The 21,467-nt window shown below is 48.8% G+C and overlaps 1 long non-coding RNA gene across 22 annotated transcripts in view; it reads left to right on the top strand.

Annotated features, from left to right (window-relative positions):
• The window catches only part of LOC127686332 (uncharacterized), an 80,335-nt gene that overhangs the window by 19,444 nt on the left and 39,424 nt on the right, over window positions 1-21,467 (top strand). The gene's annotated exons all lie outside the window — the stretch shown is intronic.

Raw genomic sequence — 21,467 nt, 5'->3', positions numbered from 1 at the left:
TGCCTTTCTTTCTTTCTTTCTTTCTTTCTTTCTTTCTTTCTTTCTTTCTTTCTTTCTTTCTTTCTTTCTTTCTTTCTTTCTTTCTTTCGAGACAGGTTTCACTATATATAGCCCTTGCTCCTAGGAGGAGATCCACCTGCTTCTGCCTCCAATGTACTGATATTAAAAGCTCGTTTTAGTTTTTTGAAGTCCCTTTTGTTGCTGACATACAATTTACATTCAATGAGATTCCCTGCTGTTTAATTTGTTAATGTGAGACTGTTATGCTGGTTCTGCTTTCATCTTCATCACTTCTGGGTTGGGTGATGCTGAGAAGAGGATAAGATCTCCTTGTAGAGCCCAGGCTGGTCTGGAGCTTGTAGCCCAGGTTGTCCTGAGCCTCATGGCAGTCCGCCTGCCATAACCTCCTGAGTGCTGGGGTCACAGGCGTGGGACACCCACCTGGCTGCTGCTGCTTCCGAGAGAAGACTGGCAGGGCTGAAGTTGTCCTTTCGTTGTACCACCAGCTTTTTCTCCAGTGCTCTAAATATTTTGCTGTCTCTTGCTTTGAGTTTGTCTGGCCCACTGTGAGTTAATGACCTTGACAGTGTGTGAGGACCACATCTGCTTTCTCCACATTAATTTGTCTTGTTTTGTTTGCTGAGAAGACTGCTCTTTCCCATGGAGTTACCTTTGTGAGGACTGAACTGACTTCCAGGTTTGCAGAGCACTGTTTTGTCTAAGAATAAGCAGCACGCTTATTCCTAAGCCAGACTCGCAGGACCTCAGAGTGTTTTCCCTTTAACATTGCTTTGACTATTCGAGACACTTTGAATTGCTGTGTAAACTTAGCAGTGTATTGATTTCTACACAATCCATTGCTAGTTTTGCACTAGGTTTATTCTTAAATTTGGAAGAAGTGCTGTAACAGCGTTGGTCCTCCGGTCCCTGGAGGCCCTGAGCCCAGCCTTGTCCTTGAGCGCTCTGTCACTGCTCCATTGATTCCTGCAGTTGATCCCTGGGAGTTCTTCAGTTTTGCTACTATCCCAAGTGGTATTTTAAAACTTCGGCGTTGGCAATTGGAACTCATGTCCTGTGGCCTACATGGCCAGCCCTTTCTAGACTCTCATCTTACTTGTCTTCACAGTTGCTCCATGTGTATGGAGTTGTGTTCTGCACTGTTGAAGTACCTATGTGATTTAGCTACCTTGCTGTGATTTCATTGAGGCCTTTGGCAGAGCCAGGCTCTGTTTGTGAATGGGAGGTCTTGCTCTTCCCTTTCTAGTCTGTCAGTTTGTGCCACTTTTGTCTCGTCTGGGTCCCATGTGTCATTTGTACAGACGCCTGAGCCTCACAGTGTGCCATCGGTGGTTCTGCGTTAGACACAGTCAGGTTTTGCTGTTCCTATGTGTGAGTTGCTTACATGCATGTATGTGGTGGAGTTGTGTAGGGTCTATATGTGTGGGTCAGAGGACAGTTTTGGGTAGTCCATCCTCTTCTTCCACTGTGGGTTCCAGGGACCCCCCAGTCCTCAGGCTTTCATGGCAGGCGCCTTCACCCTTGGAGACTCCCGAAGGCCCCGCAGCTAGCTGGAGTTTAGAGACATTCTGTTGGATGAGAAACAGCAGCCCCCTTCCTCCACTTTCCTGTTTCATTCTTCTTCCTGGAGTGGTTTCCAAGCTCCATCACTGTCACGGTTTTCCTGAGTAAAGTCTTCCACTCGTCTGCTCCGTGCAGTCTGCTGGCAGTGCAGGGTTTTCAGTTGTTTGTCTTCAGGTCTGTGTAGTGTGCTGCTGGAGACGTGCGTCTGGTTAAGAGCACCCGCTGCTGTTCCAGAGGACCTGGTACCAGTTCCTAGCTCCTACACTGTGCTGCTCGCAGCCCCACACGGACTTAAAAAATCTAAAACTCTTTAGCTGTCAACACTGCTTTAAAGTGTGAAAGCTGTGAGTCCAGGCACAGCCTCTGTCTCAGCTCTGTAGCCACATCTTCCCAGTTTCCGTTTCTTTCTCTTTGGTGAGAGGTCTGCTCTTCTGTCCATGTCTGCAATTTAGTGTCTCCTCCTCCCCCAGCACGCCTCCAGTGCATACGAGGTTTTCCTATGACTGCAGTTGTTCCTTTTAAGAAGGGCACTTTGGTCACTGGACTTAGCCGCTGAATGTGGCATGCCCCTGCTGCCGCACTTTGTACAGAGCAGCTACTACAGGCTTGTAGCTCCCCTCAGATGTCGCTGCGGCCACTCCTTCCCTAGCCTGCCTGCAGGCCCCACCTCGGCTCCCCTTCCACACACGTTGCATCGCTGTGTATCTTATTTCTCACCATTTGACCTCTTTTTGCTTTATTTTGGACAGTTTCCTATATTAATTTTTAAATTTTATTTTTTCATGTGTGGATTTTTTTGTCTGCATATGTGCCTGTGAACCATGTGTCTGGTGAATGTGGAGGCCAGAAGGATCCCCTGGAACTGGAGTTACTGGCAGTTGTGAGCTTCCATGTGGGTGCCTGGAATCGAACTCCAGTCCTCTGGAAGGACAGCCAGTGCTCTAACCGCTGAGCGATCTCTGCATCCCCTTGCTGTACCTTTTGAGTCCGCCACTTTCCCAGTCATATGACTGTTAACTTATTTCCATTTATCTTTTGTTTTCTGTTATATATTTTTCACTCAGATATGCATTAGGATCTTATTTGTATTTCAGGTTTTCATGGATTATGTGTGTGTGTCTGTGTGTGTGTGTGTGTGTTAAACATTCTTTTAACTGATGCTTAAAGAGAATTTCCTATTAATTCCATCGCCTCTGGGCATCTTCTGCTTATTTCTTTTTCCTGGTTATTATCAGCTTGGCTGCTTTTCAAGCTTGATAATATTCTTTTGCATTCTGGACATTGAAGAATTTTGTGTAGTCTAAAGACCTTTTTAAAAAGCCATATAGAAACCTACTACTGCAGAAAGTTTCTAAAATATGTACATATATGAATAGAGTTAAAATGGAGTTAATTTATAACAGAGGAGCAGGAAATAAAACCTTCAGTACCAGGACGCAGTTCCCTATTTTTGAGTTGTTGGCAATGGGATTCCATAAACCCCTTCCCATACATTATTGGTGCTGCCGATGCTTTGATTACCTGCCTCAGACCCTGCTACTGAAGACACAAGATGTGGAGAGATTTAGCTGGAAGCTTCATCCAGGTGAAACTGGTGTTTATTTTCTGGAAGGTGCTGTGTGCAGTACTGGAAGAGGAAAATTGTCACCAGTCTCACCCAGCTGTTAGTCCCACAAATACAACAATGAATAACCTGCCTTCATGGTGTGCATGCTGATGGAAGCAGTTGGGGAATGGACCATGTTTTGGTGGGATTTAAGACATGCTCTATAAGATGGAGCCTGTACCCAACACTGTCATGAACCTGAGACTAGAAATGTCATGGGTCCCAGGAAAACCTACTGTGATCATTCTCTTAAAGGAACACAGCAATAAAGTGACTGTTACTGACATCATACCAAACCCAAAGATCAGTGCCTCACTCAACCCTCCTCAGAGAAGCTACTTCTTGCTGTAATGTACATGAAGACCCACAAGTGGTCAGAAGCAGGCATAAGACGCTTTGCAGTGCTCTGCCCAAAATGGGGCATCTCGGTCACAGTTCCTCTCCAGGCTCTGGGATCTGTATGGAGCTCGGAGTGGAAAGAGTGAAGGAGCCAGAGATGGAGGACAGCAGAGATGGGGGACAGCAGAGATGGGGGACAGCAGAGATGGGGGACAACAGAGATGGGGGACAGCAGAGATGAGGGACAACAGAGATGGGGGACAGAAGAGATGGAGGACAGCAGAGATGGGGGACAGCAGAGATGGGGGACAGCAGAGATGGAGGACAGCAGAGATGGGGGACAGCAGAGATGAGGGACAACAGAGATGGAGGACAGCAGAGATGGGGGACAGCAGAGATGAGGGACAGCAGAGATGGGGGACAGCAGAGATGGAGGACAGCAGAGATGGGGGACAGCAGAGATGGGGGACAGCAGAGATGAGGGACAACAGAGATGGAGGACAGCAGAGATGGGGGACAGCAGAGATGGGGGACAGCAGAGATGGGGGACAGCAGAGATGAGGGACAACAGAGATGGAGGACAGCAGAGATGGGGGACAGCAGAGATGAGGGACAGCAGAGATGGGGGACAGCAGAGATGGAGGACAGCAGAGATGGGGGACAGCAGAGATGGGGGACAGCAGAGATGAGGGACAACAGAGATGGAGGACAGCAGAGATGGGGGACAGCAGAGATGAGGGACAGCAGAGATGGGGGACAGCAGAGATGGGGGACAGCAGAGATGAGGGACAACAGAGATGGGGGACAGCAGAGATGGAGGACAGCAGAGATGGGGGACAGCAGAGATGGGGGACAGCAGAGATGGAGGACAGCAGAGATGGGGGACAGCAGAGATGGGGGACAGCAGAGATGGGGGACAGCAGAGATGAGGGACAACAGAGATGGGGGACAGCAGAGATGGGGGACAGCAGAGATGAGGGACAACAGAGATGGGGGACAGCAGAGATGGGGGACAGCAGAGATGGGGGACAGCAGAGATGAGGGACAGCAGAGATGAGGGACAGCAGAGATGGGGGACAGCAGAGATGGAGGACAGCAGAGATGGGGGACAGCAGAGATGGGGGACAGCAGAGATGGGGGACAGCAGAGATGGGGGACAGCAGAGATGGGGGACAGCAGAGATGGGGGACAGCAGAGATGGGGGACAGCAGAGATGGAGGACAGCAGAGATGAGGGACAGCAGAGATGGGGGACAGCAGAGATGGGGGACAGCAGAGATGGGGGACAGCAGAGATGGAGGACAGCAGAGATGGAGGACAGCAGAGATGGAGACAGAGATGGAGGACAGCAGAGATGGAGGACAGCAGAGATGGAGGACAGCAGAGATGGGGGACAACAGAGATGGAGGACAGCAGAGATGGAGGACAACAGAGATGGAGGACAGCAGAGATGGGGGACAGCAGAGATGGGGGACAGCAGAGATGGAGGACAGCAGAGATGGAGGACAGCAGAGATGGAGACAGAGATGGAGGACAGCAGAGATGGAGGACAGCAGAGATGGAGGACAGCAGAGATGGGGGACAACAGAGATGGAGGACAGCAGAGATGGAGGACAGCAGAGATGGGGGACAGCAGAGATGGAGGACAGCAGAGATGGGGGACAGCAGAGATGGAGGACAGCAGAGATGGGGGACAGCAGAGATGGAGGACAGCAGAGATGGAGGACAGCAGAGATGGAGGACAGCAGAGATGGAGGACAGCAGAGATGGAGGACAGCAGAGATGGAGGACAGCAGAGATGGAGGACAGCAGAGATGGGGGACAGCAGAGATGGGGGACAACAGAGATGGGGGACAGCAGAGATGGGGGACAGCAGAGATGGAGGACAGCAGAGATGGAGGACAGCAGAGATGGAGGACAACAGAGATGGAGGACAACAGAGATGGAGGACAGCAGAGATGGAGGACAGCAGAGATGGAGGACAGCAGAGATGGGGGACAGCAGAGATGGAGGACAGCAGAGATGGAGGACAGCAGAGATGGGGGACAGCAGAGATGGGGGACAGCAGAGATGGAGGACAGCAGAGATGGGGGACAGCAGAGATGGGGGACAGCAGAGATGGAGGACAGCAGAGATGGAGGACAGCAGAGATGGAGGACAGCAGAGATGGGGGACAGCAGAGATGGAGGACAGCAGAGATGGGGGACAGCAGAGATGGAGGACAGCAGAGATGGAGGACAGCAGAGATGGAGGACAGCAGAGATGGGGGACAGCAGAGATGGAGGACAGCAGAGATGGAGGACAGCAGAGATGGGGGACAGCAGAGATGGAGGACAGCAGAGATGGGGGACAGCAGAGATGGGGGACAGCAGAGATGGAGACAGAGATGGAGGACAGCAGAGATGGGGGACAGCAGAGATGGAGGACAGCAGAGATGGGGGACAGCAGAGATGGAGGACAGCAGAGATGGAGGACAGCAGAAATGGGGAACAGCAGAGATGGAGGACAGCAGAGATGGGGAACAGCAGAGATGGAGGACAGCAGAGATGGGGGACAGCAGAGATGGAGGACAGCAGAGATGGGGGACAGCAGAGATGGAGGACAGCAGAGATGGAGGACAGCAGAGATGGGGGACAGCAGAGATGGAGGACAGCAGAGATGGAGGACAGCAGAGATGGGGGACAGCAGAGATGGAGGACAGCAGAGATGGAGGACAGCAGAGATGGGGGACAGCAGAGATGGAGGACAGCAGAGATGGAGGACAGCAGAGATGGAGGACAGCAGAGATGGGGGACAGCAGAGATGGAGGACAGCAGAGATGGGGGGCAGCAGAGATGGGGGACAGCAGAGATGGAGGACAGCAGAGATGGAGGACAGCAGAGATGGAGGACAGCAGAGATGGAGGACAGCAGAGATGGGGGACAGCAGAGATGGAGGACAGCAGGGCAGTTGCATGTATGAATGCAACAGGACCTTTACAATCTCAAGCCTGAGAAAGCATCAGTGTGAAGGAGGAGGGAAGGTAAAGCTCCCCCATGGGGGGGTGGCATGAGAAGTCCCACCTCTAGTTGAGGAGCTGTCGACAGGGATTGTTTGTTGGAGAGGAAAAAGATTTTTTTTGGTGGTATTTGTACCACTTGGTATAGTGGTCCCACTCCCAGCAGGAGTCAGCTAACAGAAACCGCTCTTGATGAGTTCAAAGACAGATGGATACACAGACTCATAGACAGAGAAAACATGACGTGAATAAGGGGGGAACACCTGGAAGAGGGGGACAGATATGATGAGAATACATTATATGAAGTTTTAGAAAACATTAATGTGAACATTAGAACATTTTTAAACTGAACGACAGAAGAGTTTGTGTGGTTAGTCGCTGTATTGTCGGAGGTAAATTCCATACTCTCATCGGTCCCCTCTGCCGGGTGGGACGCATCTGCCTCCTCACACCTGCAGTGTGACCAGCACACACATCTAATTTTCAGTGCAAAGTCCAGCAGGGGCGGGGCATTGGCATGTCCAGAGCAGGTGCCATTGATCTTCCCAGAACCGCCTCCGGGAGGCCTCTGCAGCTCCTTTCTTCATCTTTGTTCTTTTTGGTCAGAATAGAAAGGTTCAGCAGGGGCTGGGGGCCAGAAGGGCTCTGCTGTGTCTTTTCCTCTTTGTTGTACACAAAGCCTGTCCGGCTCTCTTTGAAACAGTGAGAGTCCTCTTGATAATTGGGTTTCAAATCCAGGTCCTTCCAGCATATCTTACCCTTCCAGTAGACCCCTCTTCCCCAGCAGGAGTGAGGCAAGATGGCGGCATAGTAGAAAGAGTCAGCTAGAGCAAAGCCTTGAAAATGGTGTTACGTTTTACTTTTTAAAATTCTGTGTGTGTGTGTGTGTGTGTGTGTGTGTATGCATGATGGGGTTAGGTGTGCATGCATGTGAATGCAGATGCCTACAGAGGCAGAGGTATCTGATTGATTTGGAGCTAGATAACAGGTGGTTGGACCCACCCCATGTGGATGCTGGGAATCAAACTCTTGACCTCAGCAAGAGCAGAGCTTCCTTTTACCTGCTAAGTCATATTTCCAGCCCACTAGCAGATTTATTTATCTATATTTTAGTTTTATTTACATTGGTGTTCTGCCTCCATGTATGTCTATGTGAGGGGGTCACCCTGGAACTGGAGTTACAGACAGCTGTGAACTGCCATATGGGTGCTGGAATTCAAACCTAGGTCCTTTGGAAGAGTAGCCAATGCCCTTAACTGCTGAGCCATCTCTCCAGCCCCTAGCAGAATTTTTTTTTAACAGTGCCATGTTATACATAAAATGCATGTCTGTAGGCTGATGTCACAGTCTGTGCCAAGGCCTGGTCTAGGCACTGGGACTTCTTAGGCACTGCCCACCCAGGAGCCCTCACCTGCTTTTTCAGACTCAGTTCTCCTAAGGACCAAGATTTGTGCCTAAAGGCAAGGGTGCAGGGATGTGGGTCGGTTCCATAGCAAGAGCAGGTGCTGCACGGTCTAAAGATATGAGTTGAAAGGCAGAAGGAGAGGACCAGCCCTTGCTAGTTGTCCTTTGACCTCCAAACATACACCGTAGCATGCCTGGCCCCCTCACTAATAATAATAAACTGTTATAAAAATACCAAGCCATGGGTGTAAATCCTCATCTTGCTCGTTCTGTCCATACCTGACGTGGTCACCTGACTCTGGTCTTCACTGACCCTCTGAAGAGCACATGCTCTTGTTTAGGTGGATAGCTCTCTTTCGACAGTTGTGCATCAGTCTGCACAGGCTTGCGAGCACGGTGCACAGAGCTGACCATAGAACAACTGTGTGTGCTCCCACTTCTGACTGCGGCAAGCCAGGTACATGGCTGCTGGACAGGAGCACGGACTGCTCAGCGATGCATCCTCCGCAGAGGCTCAGGATGCTGAAGAGGAGAAGGCAGAAAGGATGCCCGGGCTGGTGGAGATCAGAGCTCTGGGAGTGCTGTCATCCGGGCACAGCATGGTTATAGCACTCACGGACCAACAGCAGCTCTGCTTACTTCCACAGGAGATGAAGCCAGCCAAAATCCCAGCGTGGGTGAGGTAGACGATGCCCAGCGCCCACCCCCTTTTGAGGAGTTATTGGCAATGAATAGTTCCTGGGGGAAAAGAATTCTTTTTGAACTGTCAGTGGTAGGTTTTCCATCCTCCAGTGGCTAGCCCTGAAAATGGGGAGGGAACTTTCAGTGGGTTATCCCAGTAAAAAGACAGGAAGTTAGACAGCTGGCATGTTGGGAGAAAAGGAGGAGAAAACAGATAGATGTTTTGTTTTTGTATACCTATACGAAATTCTCAAGAATAAGGAAAAACTTACAAAGAATAACAAGGGCTGAGGTGGCTTGATAGGACCAGCCACATGAGCGTGAGAACCTGGGTTTAGATCCCAGCACCCAGAAAGGCCACAGGCCTGGCCATATGTGCCTGTAGCCCTCGTGTGGAACACATAGGCAGCTCCCTGGAGCTCACAGCTCACAACTAGGGCCACTTGTAGTACTGGATGCTGTAACAGACCTTGTCTCAAAAGACAAAGCAAAAAGCTGAGTCACGCCTGCTGGGTACTGCCGTTCCTTTGAGTCCCACCTACTAAGTACTGCTGTACCCGCGAGTCCCACCTACTAAGTACTGCTGTACCCGCGAGTCCCACCTACTAAGTACTGCTGTACCCGCGAGTCCCACCTACTAGGTACTGCTGTACCCGCAAGTCACACCTGCTAGATACTGCTGTACCTGCAAGTCCCACCTGCTAGATACTGCTGTACCCCCGAGTCCCACCTACTAGGTTCTGCTGTACCCACAAGTCCCACCTACTCAGTACTGTTGTACCCGTGAGTCCCACCTACTTGGTACTGCTGTACCCCCAAGTCCCACCTGCTAGATACTGCTGTACCCGCAAGTCCCACCTACTCGGTACTACTGTACCCGCAAGTCCCACCTACTCAGTACTGCTATACCCGCAAGTCCCACCTACTCAGTACTGCTGTACCCGCGAGTCCCACCTGCTAGATACTGCTGTACCCGCAAGTCCCACCTGCTAGGTACGCCCATCCCTCTGACCCATCACAGGCACTTAAAACGTAACAGCAATTGGTTTGTATGTACTCCAAGCACATGAACACACATATGTACATGTGTGTGCACAAATATGTGAGCACATGCCTGTGGAGGCAAAAGATCTGCTGGGGATGTCTCCTTAGTAGGTGTGTCCACCTTGGCTTTTGAGCCATGACCCTCATTGGCCTCGTACTCTACCAGTAGCGTAGACTGGCAGCTGCTGAGCCCCAGGGCTTTGCCTGTCTTTGTCTCCTTAGCCTTGAGCCTTATTCTCCATCATGCCTGGCTTTGTGTGGGTCCTGGGGACTGAACTCAGGTTCTTACGCTTGGGCAGCAAGCACTTTACTGACTGAACCTTTTCCCTTCCCCTGTTACTTTAATTGTTATGACTACCTAACAACTTTTCTTACTATCACCAGTCCCATAATGTAGTCTCTTAGTGATAAGTCTTTAGTGTGTGTTTTATAGAAAGATTTTATGGAAAGATTATGTTAATTTGGTGGTTAAAAGTTTCCTTAGAGAGATGCATGGTTATAGAGTGAATTTTCTCATCATACTGCACACCAGGCATTGTGCTGGGCATAAAGAAGTCAGTAGTGAGTGCTTAGAGGCCTGCCCAAGGAAGCATGCATTGCTGAAGGTCTCGCTGCACTATGCAGAGAGCTGAACTGTAGGTTAGTCACATTGGTGCCACTGGAGCCTTTGACATGGGAGGTGCTGGGTACGGGAACTCTTACAGAGATGCTGCCTGCTAGCTACAACCTAAAGGCCCAGGACAGAGAAAAAGAGGAACATCATCTACAGAACATCCTGGAAATGAGAGAGCCAAACATGGTGCAAATCAAAGGTCACAGATCAAAAGATGGGGGGCAGAAACAGTAGAAATCAATGGTCAGGGTTAGCCAGGTTAGAAAACAGGCCTCACGGATCTTCATGTACAAGACCTCATATGTCTCACCATTCTGATGGTGCCAGGTAGGTTTACATCAGGGTGTGAAGTGCAGAGAGTGACAGTCTCTGGTCACACAGCTAATCAGAGGTCCTCGTGAGACTACTTTGGCTCCAGGGCCGAAGCCTCAGTTCAGCCACCCCAGTGCATCTCATCCTGGATGGACCAAGGGGACCATGGGAGGAGCCTTTTTGAGTGTTGCTAGGCTAGGATGTGGATGGGTGGGATTTGGTACCAGGAGTACATGAAGTCCTGTGCGCACCTAAGACAAACAGGATTTAGGGCGCACAAGGTGTTGGGTGTGTGCCGGCAGAGTGAAATATGGTTCTTACCTAACTTTCCAGCATATTAGAGGACAGGTACATATTCCTCACAGAGATGAGAGCTTGCCATAGATATTAATGGGACCATTTTCCTTTGTGATGCTGGACCCTGTTGCCCCTCTTTTGTGGTCCCATAGCTGTTGGCTCACTTGTGAATGGCTTCTAGAAGCTTGCACTGGACAGTCCAGCACAGGGCATGTCTTCTTCAGTGTGGCCCATCACTATTGATACACAGTTTTAGAGTGCTTCCTCTTCCTGTCTAGATGGGCTTGACGATTGTGGTGCTGACTGTGACTGTGGGAAGGTCATGGCCCCTTTTAACATCCCTGGCCACAGTAACCTGACTTGCACACTCACTTGGAAAAGCATGTGTTTGGTGAGAATGTCTTCAGCCAGTAAACAGCATCCTCGCACCGCTAGCCTCCTGTTGCTATGACAGGCTCCAGGGGACTAATGGGTAAGGAGAGCTGCAGTTGTCTCCAGGACACCTTGATCTGTCTACCGCGTCCTGTCCTCCTAGGCTTTCTTTCCCCCTTATTTTGGTTACTGTGGTGGAGCTTGGAATCACGTTTAAAGCCCTGTGTATGCCACACATGCTTTTTCTCACTGAGCTGCAGCCCACTCGCGCATGGTTATAGACTGCCAGCTGAGCCAAGGGAGACGCAGTGCCCAGGGCTTTCTGTCCTTGAGTACGGTAGGGGACAGCATGCTGGACTGTGGGCTTCTGGGGTCAGCTGAGGGCTGGATTGTCACCCTGGTCCTGCTTTGGTCCACTGTGGCTCTGTAGTAGGACTGACCCAGTCCAGTCTATCTTGCTTTTAGTGATAACCTTGATTTGGTTCTTGAAGAAATCAGGAACTGAGGCTGCCCAGACGCCCCTGAGCCTGCACACTGTCATCTCTGTCCCTCCTGTCTGTCCATTTACTCTGCCCGTGGCCCCTTTACTTCCCGTCCTCTGTCCCCACCAGCTCACGAGTGCCTTTGTCCCTGAATCTTCTTCTGGCACACTGGTCCTTTCTGTCTCTTATAAACCTTAGTAGTGAGAATTCTGCAATTTTGGTTTCTTTAAAACATAACAAAACAAAACAGAAATATTATAAGAATACTTTTTGGGTTTTTTCTTGTTTTTGTTTTTTGTTTTGTTTTGATTTTTGTCCCAGGTGTGGGGATATGGGGCTGTTTTGCAAAAGCAGCTGACTATGATTTGCCTCGTGCTCTAGTAGAGGTGTATTATTGGCAGCTGCAGCTGTAAAAATACTTTCTGTGATTGTATGATGTTTGGAATTCTGGGAACTTTCAGAGGTTATATAAATGCTAGGGCCTTGGGAGGTGAGGTTGGTCTTGGCATGTGTGGGGTTGTGGTATAATAGATTCAGGGATCTCTTTCTCCCTCTCCCCTGTATCCATCTTTCTTTCCTATCTCATGATGGGGTGAAACTGGGGGGATAAAGAATGGGAAAGGAACCCCCAGAGTGGCAAAGACCAGCAACAGACTTTAGCTCATTTCTTAGCTCAAACACTGTTGACTATGTCCACACAGTTTTCTTCTAAGGGTATGGTCAGTCTTAAGTTTACCCTCTGCCCTTGGTGAATACCTTTGACCTATACTGCTCTGTTAGCTGGGGAAGGGGAAGTGAGGAAGAAAAGGCAGACTGTGAGCAGAGGGAAAGGCAGCATGGTGCCCTGCCAAGAAACCCTGTCTACAAAAACAAAAACAAAAACAAAACCCAAACCTTCTCTAAAACACCTTCTGTTGTGGGCCTGGCTATACGGCTCATCTGTTAAGAATGCTGCCGCCGCCGGGGGATCTGAGTCCTCCACAGGCATCGAGCACACATGGTGCACACACATACCGGCAAGCACGGAAACATTTATCCACAGAAAATTAAAAACAAATCTCACAACTTGCTTGCACCATGAGATGCGATACATAGAAGGCGGGAAAACGCTCAGACGCCGAGGTGAAGCAGGTTTATGCGGTAGCCATGCCTCCACAGGTGCTCCCAGAGCTCCCCTCATTCTCCTCCACTGCTCCGCCCCACCAGGCCTGCACCGCTAAGCTGGGTGTTCATGTGGAATGCATCCTTAGCTTTCTGCTAAGTTTTAGCCCTAAACATCTACCTTACAATTTTTATTTTTTTCCTAAGTTTAAAATAGATGAAGTTGCACAGGAGAGGTTTAAGGTGTTGAGTTCTTTGATGGCTGTTGTCCTGGGGACACTCTGTCCTGGGACGAATAGTGAGCATGTGTCCTCCTAGAGCACATGCTGCCGGCTTTGCAGAGTGCTCACCTCACTGCATAGCCTGCCTGCGTGTGAGCACCACACACTTGTCCTGCAGTTAGTGGTTTCAGGTTTTCCACTGGAGCCAGTCTGCTGCTGTGGCTGTGCACCATGACTTCCTGTTTTCTGACAGCGTAGAGCCCCAGTCAGCTGGTACTTCTGGTCATTTCTGTCCTTTAGACTCCTATATAGATTTTAAATCCAGCACATCAAATCCCAACACAATAAAGCAAAACAGAGCATCAGTTAGTCAATTTGGAGAACCTTGTCGTCTGTATAATATTAAGAACCAATCTATAAATGTGCCCTGCCTTTCTATTTATTTAGGTTTTATGTCCCAATAAACTGTGTATGCTTCCTCCATAGAGAAGATTGTCATTGCTTCTTCCTTTGGTAACATCTGCATCTTTACATTGTACAATTTGTTGTTTGGTCAGTCAGCTTTTCTTTGTGACAGGGTCCTTACGGAGCACCAGTAGGAAGGTGAGGTGCATGTGTGCTTGTGGGGGTAGAGCTCTCTGTCCGTGTGCTGATGGACCCACTGCTTTTGGGTCTGGTGTAAGAGAGAAATGATGGAGGGGACAGGGGCAAGGCCACATACCTCACAGGGGTTGGACAGGAAAGACAGAGACCTGAAGGGACTGGTTTCTCACCATCTCATTCCAGGGCGTGTCCCTAAAGACTTCAACTCCCTTCCACCTGGCCTCTCCACCTAACAGCCCCACTCCTGATAGTTCCTCAAGCTAGTGAGCACACACACATCCACAGCATCTGGGGATAGTTCACATGCAAACCCCAATGCCTCCTGAGCAGTGACTGGGCTTCTCTTCAAGTTGATTTTATAGAGCCTTTGTGTAGTTTCCCCGCAAGTGAGCATGAGGCAAATTTGTAGTATGTTTTGTTTTGGCACGTGATGTCATGTGTCCCAGGCTAGACTTGAGCTCATTGTGCAGCGTGCCGAGCAAGCAGTCAGCCCGCCCATCGCCCGCAGGCCTCCTGATGCCCGTGCTGGGCCCTCCTCTGCTGGCCAGCAGGTGCTCACAAGTGCACGTGGCCATTGCCAACGACATAAACAGTTTTCAAATATCTTTCTGCTGTTCCTACTTTCATTCATTTTGTTTGTGGTCAAAGAACCAACGTATTGCAGTTCTTTATTTTTTATTTATTTTTTAAAATTTGCTTATTTATTTACGTACGTTTCAGTGTTCTATCTGGAATGAATGTTGTGTGCCAGTGTTTGGGGGAGAATGTCTTAATCACTGATATCAATTGGGTTAATCTGGTTGGAAGCATTGCGCAGGTCTTCCATGGTCATTTACTTCCTTATTGTATCAAGCTGATCTCGGTGTGCATTTGTGGATGGCGCTTGAATGCCAGGGTGCACTCACTGAGGCCAGAGGACAGCTTGAAGGACGGCTCTTTTCTTTCCCCTGCCGCCCCAGGGACTGGGCTTGGTTGCAAGCACCTTTGGCCTCTGAGCCGCCCACAGCCCTCCCTCTCACTCTCCTGTGCTCACGCGCTCGCCGCTCGCCGAGTGGCTCACACTTCTGTGCTCACACCCTCGCTCGAGCGGCTCACACTCCTGTGGGCCCAGCCGCGATCACTGTTGACCAGCCTCATGTACTTTTGTGGAGGTTTTGGCACTAGCTGTGCACCCTGTTAGCACTGTGTCTTCTTTTAACAAGCTGACTCTTTTACTTGTTGTCTAGCGTCTTCATCCTGCTTTCCGAAGCTCACATCGTCTGGTATTAATTCATGCAATCCGGCTTTCTTTTATTTCTGCGTGGCATTTATATGTATACACTTGAACCTATATGTTTCAAAATTCTAGCTATATTTACTATGGAAGGTGTCTGAATACAGCTTGCCTTTTGATACAGTTTCACTCATCACTACTTCTTAATTTGGTCGGGCAAGTCCAGCCAGCAGTCCTCAGGCCCCTGTGTCCCAGAATAGCTGTAACTGTGGCCTCCCATGTTCACAGACAACATTCTACCCCAGCATCAGAAAGCTGGGCACCCCTGATAGATCAGCGACATCGATGCCACTGTCATTGTGGCTTGTTAAATCAGTTGTCTTGCTGATTGCTTTCTACTTATCTAGTGCCCGTGGGTGCTGGGCACCTGCTGCTCTAGCTCACTGAGCGCTTGGGTTGATGGGCTGGCAGTTACAGTCTTTCCAGAAGGCATGGCCTTCCTCATCTTGTTAGCCTTGCTAGCTGAGGAGCTACTGAGAGGCCTGTGCTTTTGTCTCAGTTCATCCACAGTGCTCTCCCCGAGCATGCCAGTTTCTTCAAAGCATTGGCCCAGGACCAGTGGTCTGCCTGTCACCCTTCCTATCTGTATTCTGTGTAGGCTGGACTGCTCCAGGGTCTCTCTTCTCTCTTCTTCCCTTTCCGTAGAGGGCAGGTCCCTTGTGCCCACGTGAGGCTGAATGCAGATTTGCCCGTCGGCTGTGGCTGGAGCAGCAGATTGGGCATCTTGGTCGCTTGATTTCCCCAGGGAGGCCGGCATGAATGAGGTCCAGGGAAGGTAATCAGTCCCTTTCTCCATACTGTCTATTTCGGCTGTCTAAAGCTTCCTGGCTGCCAGATCTCAACCTTCTATCCCCAGGGTGGTATCCGTTTCTTTGGACAGCTTGTACTAACAGATTTCTTCCTGTGTTGTGCTGGGCCAAAGGACTTCACTTTGAATCCTCAATTTGTAGACGTTCTTTCTTCAAAATCAGAGTCCATGGCTCTCCTTTGGTTGGCTCTGCTTGTGCAAAAGGAGCCCCTCAGCAGAGGGCATCTGTTAGGTGAACATGCCTTTGTCTGGTTGCCTTTGTCTAAACCAGCTCCTTCTCTTGATTTGTGCACAGCATGCAAGTTGCTTGTCATGAGCATCCCATGTGACCTGTTCTACACCCATCCCTGCAGTAGCCTGACTTGTCCATCTCCCAACAAGTCCCCATGTCCCCATGTTTGACTGTCATGGTTCGACCCCCATTCCCTGACCCAGGTCCCCATGGCCTCTGACCCGCTTCCTGACATTTTTCTTATTTCATTTCCCTAGAAGTAGGGAAACAAATTAGGAATCTCCCTCTCTGTGTCAGTACTTTGGAACCTCTTCTGAACGCTGTATGCTTTGAGCATGTGTTCACCAGCGAAGGGGCCAGGTGTTTGCATGACAGTGCTTGTGTGTGCTCTTTGGAACTTCCGTGTCTTCATCTCGTTTGGCTGAACACCTAAAAGTGACGTGGCTGGGTTGAATGGTGAGGGCTTATCTCCCTTCCTGAGAGGCTTTTTCCTGAGCCACCGATACTGTCTGTGCCTCCTGTGCTCCAGTCTTCCCTGGTACTGGCCATTGTCACCCTGGTCTGCGTGCTGCCTGCTGTGGCTGCATTTTTTTTTTTTTTTTTTTTGCGTCATTATGCTTTGCCTTTTAGCTCTTGATTTTGAGATACTTTAGGATTATAGAAGAGTTGCTGATGTATTACAATGTAAGGATTAATTTTGACAGTCAGCTTGACAGAATCCAGGAGATGAACCTGTGGGCATATCTGTGAAGGACTCCTTAGACCTGGTTGACTACCTGAGGTAGAAAGACCCATTCTAAACATAGCAACGCTTTTCTGCAGGCTGAGGTCCCAGCCTGAGTAAACAGGAGACACTGAGCTGAGCTCTCCTCTCCCCTGACTGGATACGGTAGGACTTGCTGCCTTAGGTTTTAGTCCCTGCCACCAAGGTTTTATGGCCATGATGCCTCCTCTTCAAACCGTGGGCCACAATAAACCTTGCCTTCTCCAGTCGTATCCATCAGATGTTTATTACAGTAATGGAAAAGTAACTGGTGTATATAAAGATTTCTCTCACAGCTTGTGCCCAGCTCCTCCTAGTGCAGTGACCCTCAACCAGGATACCTCCGCTCCTACGCTGTCTCAGAGACAGTCTCTGGGTGCCACATCTTGGGGGTCAGGAAATACTCTGACACCTAGTGGAGATAAGCCAGGGCTGCTGCTAAGTGCTGGGGTGCACAGGACAGCCCCAAGGCAAAGAGCAGTCAGCTCCCAGATGGAGCTGTGCTGAGGACAGGACCTCTGCTCTGATACTATGTCAGAGCTGAAGTATGTACTTGTGTGTCCACAGTGGGTGGTTCTCTCTCTCTGTCTCTCTGTCTCTCTGTCTCTCTCTGTCTCTCTCTCTCTCTGTCTCTCTCTGTCTCTCTGCCTCTCTCTCTCTCCCTCCTCTCTCTCTCCCTCCTCTCTCTCTCTCTCTCTCTCTCTCTCTCTCTCTCTCTCACACACACACACACACACACACACACACACACATGCCGTGGCTATCCACTGGAAATCTTTTCCCTTGAGCCAGACTTCCTTCTCCCCAGGACGCCATGTCAGCAATTAGCTGCTGAGTTTCTTTGGTCTCCTCAAATCTTTGATAGTTTCTTGGTCTACACCTGTTCTATATAACTTTGATGATTTTGAGGAAGAGTGCTGACCGTCTCCCCAGGTAGCTTTGCCTGCTGCTTCCTCTTAATTAGTTGCGGTCCTGGAACTTTGGGAGTGTCATCCAGAATCATCGGTCTTCAGTTTGCCTTGTAGGTAGACTTCTGTGACATCAGCACACCTTCATTCACACGGTTTAGATGGCGTGTGTCAGGGTGCTCACAGTCTGTGTTTCTGAAGACTTGTGATGTGGAGACTTCCCTTGTGATTGAATCAAATAAATAAATATACAATATGTCATAACTGCAAATGTTAAAGTCTAATGCTCTTACTCAGACTTAGTTTACCTGTTGTGTGGTGCCATCAGTGGTCTACAGTAGCTGACTCCTGTCTCTGTGCATGGCCTGCTTTGTCTCACTCTGTGTGCATGGACTTAGGTCATGAGTGCCCAGGGTGTCTTCACTCCAGCATCACTTTTGAAAAGGCTGGTTTTTCCCTGACCTTTGTAAAAACTCATTGGTGATGTATGCATAGGCCTATCTCTAGACTTCCACCATGACGTTTATCTATTTCTCCTTGTAGTTTTATTGATTTTTACTCTGTAGCTTGAAGCTGTGTTATTTAGTACATAGACATTTAGGATTACTATATCTTCTTTATAAGTTCACCCCTTTATCACTGTGAAATGACTTTATCCTTGGTGATGTTCTCTGACTGAGTTTGAGGCAGCCACCCTAGCTTTCTGTGCCTCCTGTTAGTTTTCCATTTTAAATGTATGTGCATGTGTATATTAGAGTGTGTTTCTTTTTTTTTTATTCGATATAATTTATTTACATTTCAAATGATTTCTCCTTTTCTAGCCCCCCATTCTCTGAAAGTCCTGTAAGCCCCTTCTCTTCCCCTGTCCTCCCACCCACCCCTTCCCACTTCCCCGTTCTGGTTTTGTCGACTACTGCTTCACTGAGTCTTTCCAGAATCAGGGGCCACTCCTCCTTTCTTCTTGGATCTCATTTGATGTGTGGATTATGTTTTGGGTATTCCAGTTTTCTAGGTTAATATCCACTTATTAGTGAGTGCATACCATGATTCACCTTTTGAGTCTGGGTTACCTCACTTAGTATGATGTTCTCTAGCTCCATCCATTTGCCTAAGAATTTCATGAATTCATTGTTTCTAATGGCTGAATAGAGTGTGTTTCTTGTCAGCAGTATATTGTTGGGTCTTGGTGTCTTAACTGTACTGTTTGGAGCATTTGTGCTGTGTGGGCTCCCTGATGCAAAAGGGAGTTGTTATAACTCTTTTCTCTTTGGATCTTTATCGGCCTTTTCTTGGTTTAATTGAAATTTTTATGAATTCAGTTTGTCTTAATAGTTTATTAGCTATAATTTTTTGTTTTGCTATTTTAGTGGCATCTCAGGGTTTGACTTATTAGTGATATTTTTTCTACTTCACAGTGTAGTAAAATTATATTAGTATGCTTTCATTGTCTCCTGGTCTTTTTGCTGTTTTCTCTTCCTTTTTACATATACATATATGCACACACATACATTTATGTTCTAGAAAGCCACAATTCATTATCAGGTCTTTTCTCTCTCTTTCTTTCTTTCTTTCTTTCTTTCTTTCTTTCTTTTTTTTTTTTTTTTTTTTTTTTTTGGTTTTTCTCTGTATAGCCCAGGCTGGTCTCAAACTCAGAGATCCACCTGCCTCTGCCTCCCAAGTGCTGGGATTAAAGGCATGCGCCACCACTGCCCAGCTATAATAGTTGATTCTTAAAGAGACTTAAATATTGAGATTAATCTTTACGTGTGGGCATCATTCCTGTTGATTTTTATTCATTTACGTAAATTCGGATTTCTGTTTGTGTCATTTTCTTCCTGGTTGGAGAATTTCTTTAATTTCTTATAGTTCAAGTCCTTTAAAACAATGTTTAATAAGGCATTTGCTTATGACTCCTAGTGTTGAGTAGTTACATTGGCTTCTTGAGCTTGTAGTCCTGCTCCCTGGGAGGCTTGCCTACTCTAGGAGTCCCTGCTCTGGGCTCGCACTTGAGTAGAGGTGCTGGCTCCTTGCTGGCGGCTCAGGCACATTAGCTACAGAGACCTACAGCAGCAGTCTCTTCTCATCCTTACAGCCCGGTGTCTGCCCTGTGGCTTAGGACTGCCTGCTGTCTGTGGAGGGAGGGCCTTCTTGGTCAATGTGTTGCTCCTCAGCTGTAGGCTGTCTCCCTGCTCATCTACCTGTCCTAGGGACCAATGACAACGTTCCTTTCCTTAGATAATTGCTGCCACTGGCCTGCCCTTCATCGTTGCTGCCTTGACCAAGGCTTCCTATAGCTGTCTGTGCTTCCTCAAAACAGGTTTTGTGGGTCCATCCTGCTTAAGGTCAGTCATATTGAAGGTGGAAGAGTAATCGTAGGAGATTCAGGGAAGGACCTGATGTAAAGTAATTCCCTCAATGTTGTTCCTCATTCTCCAGACCTTGAGAGGACCAGCAGGTGCTCTCCGGGTCTCTCCACCCTACACCCACTCAGGGTTTCCTTCCAAGTCTGTGTGGGCCTAAAGAACCAGTGAGCACGGGGGGGGGGGGGGCGGGTAAGGGCCTTCCTGTGTCACGCTTGCTGTGGTCGTGAGGTAAGGTCCTGATTCCTAGAGGGCTTTGGTTGGTAAGAGAGCAGCTGTCTCTGGTGGCCCATGGCTGTGTCCTCTCGGATGGGCACGGCTGGCTTCCCCGAGCTCCATGCCCTCCTGCTTTCAGCACGGTGCCTACAGTATAGCATCCCATTGTCAGCACCTACCAGGGTCTCCACAGTCGTCTCCACAGTCGGAGCGCTGCCTGCCAGAGGACTGCTGGGTGTCCCGAGCCACTGATGGGGGCGTTCTGGCAGTCATGGAGGTGGCTGTCCGACTTTCAGAGGATGCAGGTTTGTTCAGTTCTTTTTTGACTTGTACATTTCTTAAAAATTATATACTACAAGTACTACCTGAAATCTAAATTCTTCATATTAGTCAGTGAGCTTTAGGCCGGGTGTGACTGTAGATGGATTTTGTCACTAAGAACAGACATCACTAAGAACAGACATCTTACTTCAGAATGACTCAATGTCCTTATTTTTGGAATATCAGAGTGACTAAGGTGACACAGGCCATTTGCCCTGGCAGTTAGGCCTTTTGTATTTCTCGAGTTTTGCCACAGAGCTGGTTGCTAAGACACACCCTGTCAGAAGCTGCCCTATGGGTTAGAACAATCCTAGTCATCCGTTCCTCTGACCTGTGGTCTTGGTGGACTGACCTTGACTTTTCTTGCTCTTTCTGCCTCTCTGTGATTGCTGTTCTGGAAGGAAGCACGCCGCAGCACAGCAGACATCCTGATGTCGCCTGGCTCCCCCACCCCGTGCCACACAGCACCGATGAGGAGGATGAGCGGTGGGCTTGCCGGCCTGGCAGCTGCCCTGCCTGCACCCCATTCTCTGCCCTCATGATGGATGACAAGATGCTTCAGAAAGTTCCAGAATTCTGAGGCCTTAGAATTTGATCATTTTAGCTGAAGGGAGAAAAAGAAGCCTTCCATATAGCTCCCGTATTAGCTTAAAATATTCATATGGATGTGACATGGTGCTTTTAAAAAGGCCCAAGTGGATGTTTTGCGGCTTTGAATGGATTCTCTTCGTAAATGAATCACCATTTACAGTGCTGCGGCAATTATATATTTGTGTTAAATTTAATGTGGTGTACTGGAGCTCGAACGCTCTTTTGTTTAATGCTTTGCCTTAGAAATAATTGGGATGCGTGGATTGTGGGGGAGTGCATTTGTGAAAGAATTATTTATAATGTATACATCCCGGCTGGAATTTAAATAAGCACAACCCATAG

Source organism: Apodemus sylvaticus, chromosome 5 (assembly GCF_947179515.1).
Source record: "Apodemus sylvaticus chromosome 5, mApoSyl1.1, whole genome shotgun sequence".
NCBI lineage: Eukaryota > Metazoa > Chordata > Mammalia > Rodentia > Muridae > Apodemus > Apodemus sylvaticus.
This window is presented reverse-complemented; position numbering and strand designations above follow the sequence as displayed.